Below are 9823 nucleotides of genomic sequence, written 5' to 3'. Positions count from 1 at the left end.
AATGCCCCCTGGTTATCTCGTTGGTGAGTATTTGTGCACAACATGGTTAATTATTTTGACAATTGCCACTGTAGTTTTAAAATATTAGCGTAATGTTCAGCTATAGGATGCAATTTAACCATATATTTCCCCCCCGCTAATGTCTACTTTTAGTTCAATGCAGATATGTAGCATGTCTTACCTTAAATGCTCAGATAGAGAATGTAATGTAACCATGTAGTTAGCATTTTACACAAGGCTTGATTTAGGAGAAATACGCATATGTAGCATGTCTTAGCTGAAATGTGAAGATATTAGCTAATGCAATTTAACCATGTCATTGTCTCTTTCCGCAAATGTCTTTTAGTTCAATGCAGATATGTAGCATGTCTTACCTTAAATGCTCAGATAGAGAATGTAATGTAACCATGTAGTTAGCATTTTACACATGGCTTAATTTAGGAGAAATACGCATATGTAGCATGTCTTAGCTGAAATGTGAAGATATTAGCTAATGCAATTTAACCATGTCATTGTCTCTTTCCGCAAATATCTTTTAGTTCAATGCAGATATGTAGCATGTCTTAGCTGAAATGTGAAGATATTAGCTAATGCAATTTAACCATGTCATTGTCTCTTTCCGCAAATGTCTTTTAGTTCAATGCAGATATGTAGCATGTCTTACCTTAAATGCTCAGATAGAGAATGTAATGTAACCATGTAGTTAGCATTTTACACAAGGCTTGATTTAGGAGAAATGCGCATATGTAGCATGTCTTAGCTGAAATGGGAAGATAGAGAATAATATTGAACTAGATATTTTAAAGTTAAAATAAACATTTGTTAATGGATTATCGTGTACAAAACTTTTTTTTGTACTACAAATACTATTTTGAGGATTCTGTTGGAATTATGTTCTGTTCATAATTTATAGGTGATTCTGGGTACATGATCCGGCCTTGGCTCATAACCCCCTTGCGTAGCCCGACTGATGTGTCTGAGGAGCGCTACAATAGGGCTCATAAGAGAACCAGGGCGGTGGTTGAACGGATGTTCGGGCTCCTGAAGATGAGGTTCAGGTGCCTGGACAGGTCGGAAGGAGCCCTCCAGTACAACCCAAAGAAGGTGGCTAAGATTGTTGTAGCCTGTAGCGTCCTGCATAATATTGCACAGCGGGCTGGGATGCTGCAGGCCGTCCGGCCAGACAGAAACCTCCTCAGAAATGAGGAGGATGATCCTGTTCTAGAGGGGCCATTCCGGGACGAGGGGCTCAATGTCAGAGCAGACATCATCAACCGCAACTTTAGACGGTAAAGAATAGAAGTTAGACTGGAGTATTATCAATAGATGTGAACTGTAGGGAAATGACAAGTAGAGAATTGTGCAAACATGTTAGGATTGTTCATCAAATGCTAAAAATGTGTTTCATTTATTAATATAGGTGATGCTCTGACCATTGGGTCCTGTAGCGAGTCTTTGCCACCTGGTTTTTAAAGAGGACATCAGCTGGTAAGTATAAATGTCTGGACTGTTGCTGGCATGAATTGTACACAAATACATCATATGGCATACATTTTCTAAACTAGTATTTAGTTTACACATTACTTAAAATGAAAATACTCAGAAAGGGATCCTCTAGCATGACTATGGTTCAATGTCACACATTAGAGGTTTGTTCTGCTCAATATGACTCATCTTCACACTTGATAGAACATAACACAAGATGCTACACAGTAAGCTAGTGACAGAAATTTCTTATGAAATGGGGGGTGGGAGAGGGCTAGATAAATGATTCACACACTTGTAGTAATTTTGAATAAACCTTTTATGCCATTAGGGAGCTGACTTAATCTAAAGACTCAAAGGGAAGAATTAGAAGCCTGACAGTGAAGATTGCCCAGACTGACAGTGGAAAAAGCCAAGATTGAAATTGAAGTATACCAATGGGATCATGTCTGGCATTATCTTTCAAATCTGCTGACCTTGAAAAGCATACAAAGACATGTTCACATGGTAAGTGCCAACTATTTAATAGAATAAGGCTGTTGAGGCATCCTATTGGAGACACTTAGATGATTTTCAAATTTTTAGATGGTATTTCACAGTCCTCTATTTTTGAAATGATGAATAAGACACCTATTGAAGATCAACTTTTTACCCCTGAATTGACTTTCAAAGACCATGCATTATCCAGGTTGGTGTACCAATGCATGCTAGTTAAGAATCACAGGAAGAATGTTGAATATTAGTAGCTTCCATACATTAGTCATATTTAGTTCTTAATTAGATATTTAGGGATCACAATCAGACACTTAGATGAATTTCTAATTTTTAGATGGGATTTCAGTCCTCTATTTTTTTCCAGACTGACAGTGGAAAAAGCCAAGATTGAAATTGAAGTATACCAATGGGATCATGTCTGGCATTATCTTTCAAATCTGCTGACCTTGAAAAGCATACAAAGACATGTTCACATGGTAAGTGCCAACTATTTAATAGAATAAGGCTGTTGAGGCATCCTATTGGAGACACTTAGATGATTTTAAAATTTTTAGATGGTATTTCACAGTCCTCTATTTTTGAAATGATGAATAAGACACCTATTGAAGATCAACTTTTTACCCCTGAATTGACTTTCAAAGACCATGCATTATCCAGGTTGGTGTACCAATGCATGCTAGTTAAGAATCACAGGAAGAATGTTGATTATTGGTAGCTTACATACATTAGTCATACATATTTCATCATTAGATATTTAAGGATCACAATCATAAAAAGGAATACATATTATAGTTGATATAGAGGTATTTGAATGGACATGAAATATGACATTTATGTTCAACATATATATTATTGAAATGTGATATACATTTTTATGTATAATTCGAAAATCATATATTTTTTTTAAATATAATTAATAAATATCTTTAAAAAATGTTGAACAAAGTTAGAGCATAGACACAAGATGATTGTAAATGTATTTTATGATTCTTTGACTACGTGTGTATTAACTTTTGTAAACATTTTTTTTACAATTCAGATTGGCATCTGATGACTTCCAGGAATATATTTTTATTTTTGGTTCAGAAACTATTAAATTTTAAAATGGTAATAATAAAAAGTTTAGTATTAAATACACTCTTTGGAACAGATTATAATAAATATCCATATAATCTGTCAATAAAAATCAATTTGACTCCCATGACTGGTAGTTATGATTGGTGGATACCTTCAACAAACAATATTTATTGAATACAATTTTGCTTATCTGCCTTTAAGATTAAAATGTAGCAACATTCAAATTATAATAGGAGTCAATGTTAAATCATTTTGAACAGTTTGAACAGAGAAATCAATGATTTAAATTAATCATGTCAGTGTCCCTTTAATAAATAATAGATTCATTCATCTTTACATTCTTTGGATTAAACAATATTGATATATAATTCACATATTCACTGTTGGAGTTACTTTATAGATATCAGCATACTCTAACAGCACCATGATTACATATTTGTACTAATCAATTTGGTTTTGTATTGTGTTAAATATGTGTTGTGTCCTAAACAAGATTACTGTACATTGCACAAATGGCTCGATGTGCCACATGTGTTTGTTTAGATTTGTCAACAGCTGCTCTTGAAAATGTGGTTTGTGTGTATTCTTTTAAGAACATTGATCAATGGGTATATTTAGATATGCAATAGCATCATATGAGATGAGTTTGATGTCTAATATAGTCTGAAATTAAACATATGTTCAATACATAATTTTTAACAGAATCCCCTTGATTCAATCAAGCATTTTCTGGTTTAATGACTGCTCTATTCTTCACATTTTCAAGTTGATTCATCTTACAATTCGATACAGATGTGATTTAGTGATATCCCAAATGTGTTTCCTAATATATATCTATATCATTCATAGAGAGAGTTGGTGTGGTGAGCCCACAGGAATCCAGCAGTGACATAGAGCCGCCTTTGCGGTCTCCTGGTAAGTCCATTGACTCATTTATATGTCATTGAAGGTGTATTGGTAATCAATATTATGAGCATGATTCTGATGAAGCATAACATTTGAAACAAACATATAATTTTCTCTTCTGATTATATATTAATTTTCTTTTAATATTGAAAGATTAATAATTAAAACTTTATTAGTCTACACATTTGTTATTCAGAAGATGTATAGCATATGTTTGTTTCCATGTTCATTTTTGACAACAGTCATCAAGTGATACACACATGAGAAATCTTAAATGTTCTATGTACTATGCTTTTATGATTTTTAAATTAATACAAACAATACATCGAAAATATGAATCATTGAGAATAACAAATCTAATGTAATTTGTATGCTCCATCAAAATGATGTAAATCATAACTTTGGGTGTGTATGTCTTTAATGCAACATTGATGTGTGTCTTTGAACAACAGTAACATATGTTATAATATCTGTTCTTAACGTGTACACAACATGTTATGTTTTACAGAGATTGATTTAACATATGTGACGGAGGAGGAAGAGGCTGCCTTGGAGTCTAATGGTATGTGAAATATATCTATCTAGAGAGAGCGCAAAAGAGAGGGGGGAGAGAGAACGCAAAAGAGAGGGGGGAAGATCTTATGCATGTGCTTGTATCATTATTGTTATTCCAAAACAATCAAAACATATCTTAAAACATCAATGGCAAATGTATTTCTCATGTGTATCTTTTAAATGTTAAAGATATACACCATAGCTATAGTTCAAGGGACAGTCAAGTCCGAAAAGATGATTCATGATTTGGTGACATTCCTAGATAGCAATCTAGACACATACTAGTTCCTAAAATATAAATACGTTTTTTAGTGATATGCCAAGCTGTCAACTGAGTCCTTGTATTGGCTGCGGTTTTTCAGCTATCTCGGATGTGCCATGTTGCTTAAAACGTCACCTGCCAGGCTGTCCAATGATTCCTTGTATTGACTGACGTTCTTACGTGATCAAGAATGTGCTTTTTATTGGATGGCGTTTTGACGCGATCAAGGATGCGCCTTTTTTTTTGGGCGTTCTTACGTGATCAAGAATGTGCCTTTTATTGGATGGTGTTCTTACGTGATCAAGGAAGCGCCATGTTAAGACGTCACATGCAAAGGTAAAAAAACGTATGATTGGATTACGTAGTCCCGCAATATTTATTTGTGCACGTTAAACACGTTTGTGACTGCAGCCAATTTTAAAAACCTTGCGAATATGTATTATTTGCATCATGTTACATTGTTGACCCGTAGCTGATAAAGACCACCACATTCTCTTTTGCTGGATGTCTGGTTGAATAAACGAACGAAAGCAAAATGTTTTCATGCATATGATATTTCGAGGCAAGTGCAAATCTCTATAGTCCATGTTGTTTAATAAGTTTGTCAACAATATGTTCCTTTTTCATAAAAATGACTGTTGTTTTTAATGTTAAAGATATCTAATTAATAAATATGCGCTATTGTGTTAGAATAAAGTAATCAATATGCATTTAGCTTTATCATATGCTAAATATATGATGCCGACTTCTTCTAAATGTAATTTCGTTGTATATTTTATTAAAGGTTCATTAGACACTCACATTATAAATCAAAACTTTTTATTTTGTCTCTAGTTAGATAGTCCATTGTTTAACAAATACACGTTTCATTTTGCTTCTGTTCAAAGAAAATGTAATTAACTTTCAGACTTCTCGCCCAGCCTCTGAGTTTCATGTGAGTACCATCTCCAGCTTTCTCCTGTTTGTGTAAAGGGTCTTTTCATATGTTAATGATGGGGTATTGTCTTGTTTTTTACGGTTGTAATGGGGGTTCATCTATATTTTCAATAGAGCTAACCCGATTTTCTTTGAAAGTGTTTGAAGCTTTGTAATATTGATATCAGTATATGTTAATCTTGTTGTTTGTAGTAGTGTCTATTACATACAGTTCTGTTAAAAATATAGTATACTGTCCCTTTAATGCAAATGTTGATTTTTGTATCATGTATGAGTTCCACATCGTTTAATCTTCACATATATTATTGTTAGCATATTTTCACCCCCCACTCCTAAAAGGACTTTAAACCATATTCATTGTTCAAACAAATGTCTTTCTAAAAAAAAATTAACACAATAATGTCTCTTTAAGAAAATAGACTTTATTTAACACGTCAATATAAATCTGATTTCAATATTTAATTTTTGACCATGTACATGTAGATATACCAACAAGCTTCAAATATGTGTTAGCATATGTAATTTTGTTAAAGGGACAGTTTAGAAAACAAATAATGTTTTGCATTATTCTAAAAGTCAATTTTGTAATATCAATGATATCAAAGGTTTCTCACCAATTAATCATTTGTCTTTGTTTATTTAAATTTGCTAGCTAAACCTATGAGGTTCGTGTGCTCATTTCTTCGAGCTTGAAGAGTGCATGTAATCATTATACAATTTGACCACTAGAGGGCATTTGGATAGCATTTGTATATGTAAAACCTTGTGCTCATACAGCATATTATTTACCATGTATTGATCATTGATATCTAAAAGGTTGTTATGTCAGAACAACAAATAAGTGGTCATTTTTCCTAGTCATAGATACAAGGTTAAGCACATAAGTCACACGTATTTCTCCATGTTTTGTTGTTTCCAACTTGATAATGCGTAATACAGTGTTTTCTTTGTAATCAATAATTTTCTGACTGTCCCTTTAAGCTGTGTTATTGGCATTCAAACAGTAATATGCCATCATGGATAATTGTAATGGTAATTTTGTTTGCGATTCGGGAAACAGTTTGGACATCACATCACAGAAACCAATCAATATCATGAACAAGGATAGGTATGTGATGATGTGGTTTTCACACACTTATAACCCACACTCTGCAAACAATCTTCCTCCATGGACCCGGTCCCATAGAAGTAGATTATATACAGAGTGTGGTCCACAAGTGTATGAAAACCACATCATCACATACCTATCCATTACACATTAAATAAAAAAAACATTAAAGATGAAAATAAATACTTACTTCCTCTTCCTTCCCCTCTTCCCACGGGGCTGAGGCTCTGGGAGGGGCAACTGCCGACTCCGAAGAGTTCTCCTTGGAGATGTTGTGGGAAGAGTGGAAGGAAGAGTACTGGGACGACCAAGGTGAGGAGGAGAAGATGGCTGAGGAGGAGAAGATGGCTGAGGAGGAGAAGATGGCTGAGGAGGAGAAGATGGCTGAGGAGGAGAAGCTGGCTGAAGAGGAGGAGATGGCTGAAGAGGATGAGATGGCTGAAGAGGAGTAGATGGCCCGGCAGGAGTAGATGGGCCGGCAGGAGTAGATGGGCCGGCAGGAGTAGATGGGCCGGCAGGAGTAGATGGGCCAGCAGGAGGAGATGGCCCAGCAGCAGGAGGCCCAGCAGCAAGAGGCCCAGCAGCAGGAGGCGGACCAGGAGGTAGACCAGTGTCACACCCGTATGCGTATCTGAGGAATACAAATAATTTCACTATAAATGGTAAGGACCTCAACTGCCGAGACAGAATTATATAAAAATTAGTGTAGCAGAAAGTTACTGAAGAATACAATGAGTGGTTGTATCTTCATTGTAACACCAAGCTGTGATTTCTGTAATGGTGGTGTAAATAAGATTACCCTATAGCTGCCACATGTGCAGACCAATGCACTGAGAGAAATTGCAGCAGGGAAACCGGTTTATACCCCAGAGGTCAGATAAGGCATATAGGGCAGAACTAAATAAAACAATTAAGAAGCAGAACTTCTGTATATAATAACGTATTGTTAGTGCAGAAAGTATAACCTGAAAAGGTGTAATTCAACCTACTGAATATAGAGTGTTATAGGAAAAATGAAGGTTATATATTGTCCGAGTAGCATAATATCCCAATAGGAGTGGAAATGAGGTGCAGGATACCACAGCATAGTACTTATGAACTTTAGGGGCTTACCGGAGAACAAACCGTTGTGAGAGCTGAGCGATACTTCGTGCGGTTACAGAGGGCTGTGTCAGTCCGACTGTGCTGAACTTGGTGTGTGACGTCACCGCCGCCTGGCTTGGATGTGCGTAGTTGTTTCCCAGCTGACTGCCGATGCAGTGGAATCCGGAGCAGAGAAAATACAGAGCGGTAGAGATGACAAAGTGTTAGAAAGCTCTGTGGGATTATAGCAGAAAGTAACTTTGTCAAATGCTGAATCGTAGAAATGTGAACAGCGTTCACTTTGGCAGTTTGTGTGATCAGGTCGTGTGGATCCGTCTGTTGAACAGAGTACACAGCAGGAGTTGGCTTGTAGTGTATCAGAGGTATAACTTCAATACTAAGCAACTTGTGAAGTGGGAGGCAACCTTAAATAGGGTGGAGAGGATAAGGTGAGTGGAGAATTAAAGGAACAGTGATAACTGACAGGTAGTATGAGAGGAATCCCTGACAGAATCCCCCATCTAATGAGCAACTCCCGGGGCTCATGGTCCAGGGCGGTCAGGGTTTCTCTGATGGAAACTGTAAACTAGACGCGGTGCTGAAATGTTGCTGGCAGGTTCCCAAGAGTTTTCCTCCTTGGAGTAGCCCTTCCAGCTGATGAGGTATTGTAGAGCACCTCGGTACAGGCGGGAGTCGAGAATAGTTCTTATTTCATACTCGACATTTGGATCAATGGTAACGGCTGGAGTAGACCATTGATTTAAGATGCGCCTTACCTCCCTATAGGGTTTTAGTAGGGAGACGTGAAATGTTGGGTGAATCTTTAATGTACAAGTAGTAAGAAGTGAATACAGCGCCAACAAGAGGCCAAGGGATAAATATACTCACAGAGAGATAAAAGAAGATTATTTAATAAACCATGTTAAAAAGCATCAGTAATAAAAGACTATATATAAAAAATGTAAAAAGCACATATAAATAAAATTACAAATACAGGAATATCTTACAGAAGCGGCTCAAAGGGCCAAAGCTGATAATTACAATAAAACCAGAGGTAATAACAGGTGATCAGTGTGAGTGGTACACTAGAATAAGAGTGTATACTAATAAAACAGAATTAGCCTAAGTACAACTGTAGCAAGTGCATCAAGCAAAAAACTAATAAACAATAATACAAACAATAGTGTTCAAAATTAGTGTTACAAAAATAGTGTTCCAAAAAATAGAAAAATGCACTGCAGTGCAAAAAAAAGGGGGATAGCAAAATAATTGTATAGATACAATCAAATAGTGAGTGAGTGCAAATGGATATAAAAATGCTAGCTACTTAATTCACTGAGGTTAAGATATAATTAAATAAAATACACAGTATGCAATAACATAAAAAATAAAATACACAATATGCAATAACATAAAAAATAAAATATAAAATATAATCCAAAAAAGTGTTCAAAAAGTTGATCAACAAATGTTAGTGAAGAACAAAAATAAGTCAATCAAAAAAAAAAAAAAAAAAAATGGAAAAAATGGGTGATGAAAAGCAAGGTGAAAGTGAGGAAATTGATTCCTTCCAATGTTAGTTACTTTAACAGATCCAAATTCCTGAGTGTGGTTGCTGAAGTAGCTGATTGGATCCTAGCACCTGTCAGCTGCTCCTATGGTATCCTAAAAAGTGTCCCTGTAAAAAAAGAAATTCACAACATAGTGTATCCAATATGAGAATGAAGTAAAGATTAAAGTAATGCTTACCAATATGTCAACGCGTTTCTGCCCTCAAAAAAGGGCCTTTCTCAAGACTAGCCTACTAGTCTTGAGAAAGGCCCTTTTTTGAGGGCAGAAACGCGTTGACATATTGGTAAGCATTACTTTAATCTTTACTTCATTCTCATATTGGATACACTATGTTGTGAATTTCT

Source organism: Bombina bombina, chromosome 6 (assembly GCF_027579735.1).
Source record: "Bombina bombina isolate aBomBom1 chromosome 6, aBomBom1.pri, whole genome shotgun sequence".
In the NCBI taxonomy this organism is placed as follows: domain Eukaryota; kingdom Metazoa; phylum Chordata; class Amphibia; order Anura; family Bombinatoridae; genus Bombina; species Bombina bombina.
This window is presented reverse-complemented; position numbering follows the sequence as displayed.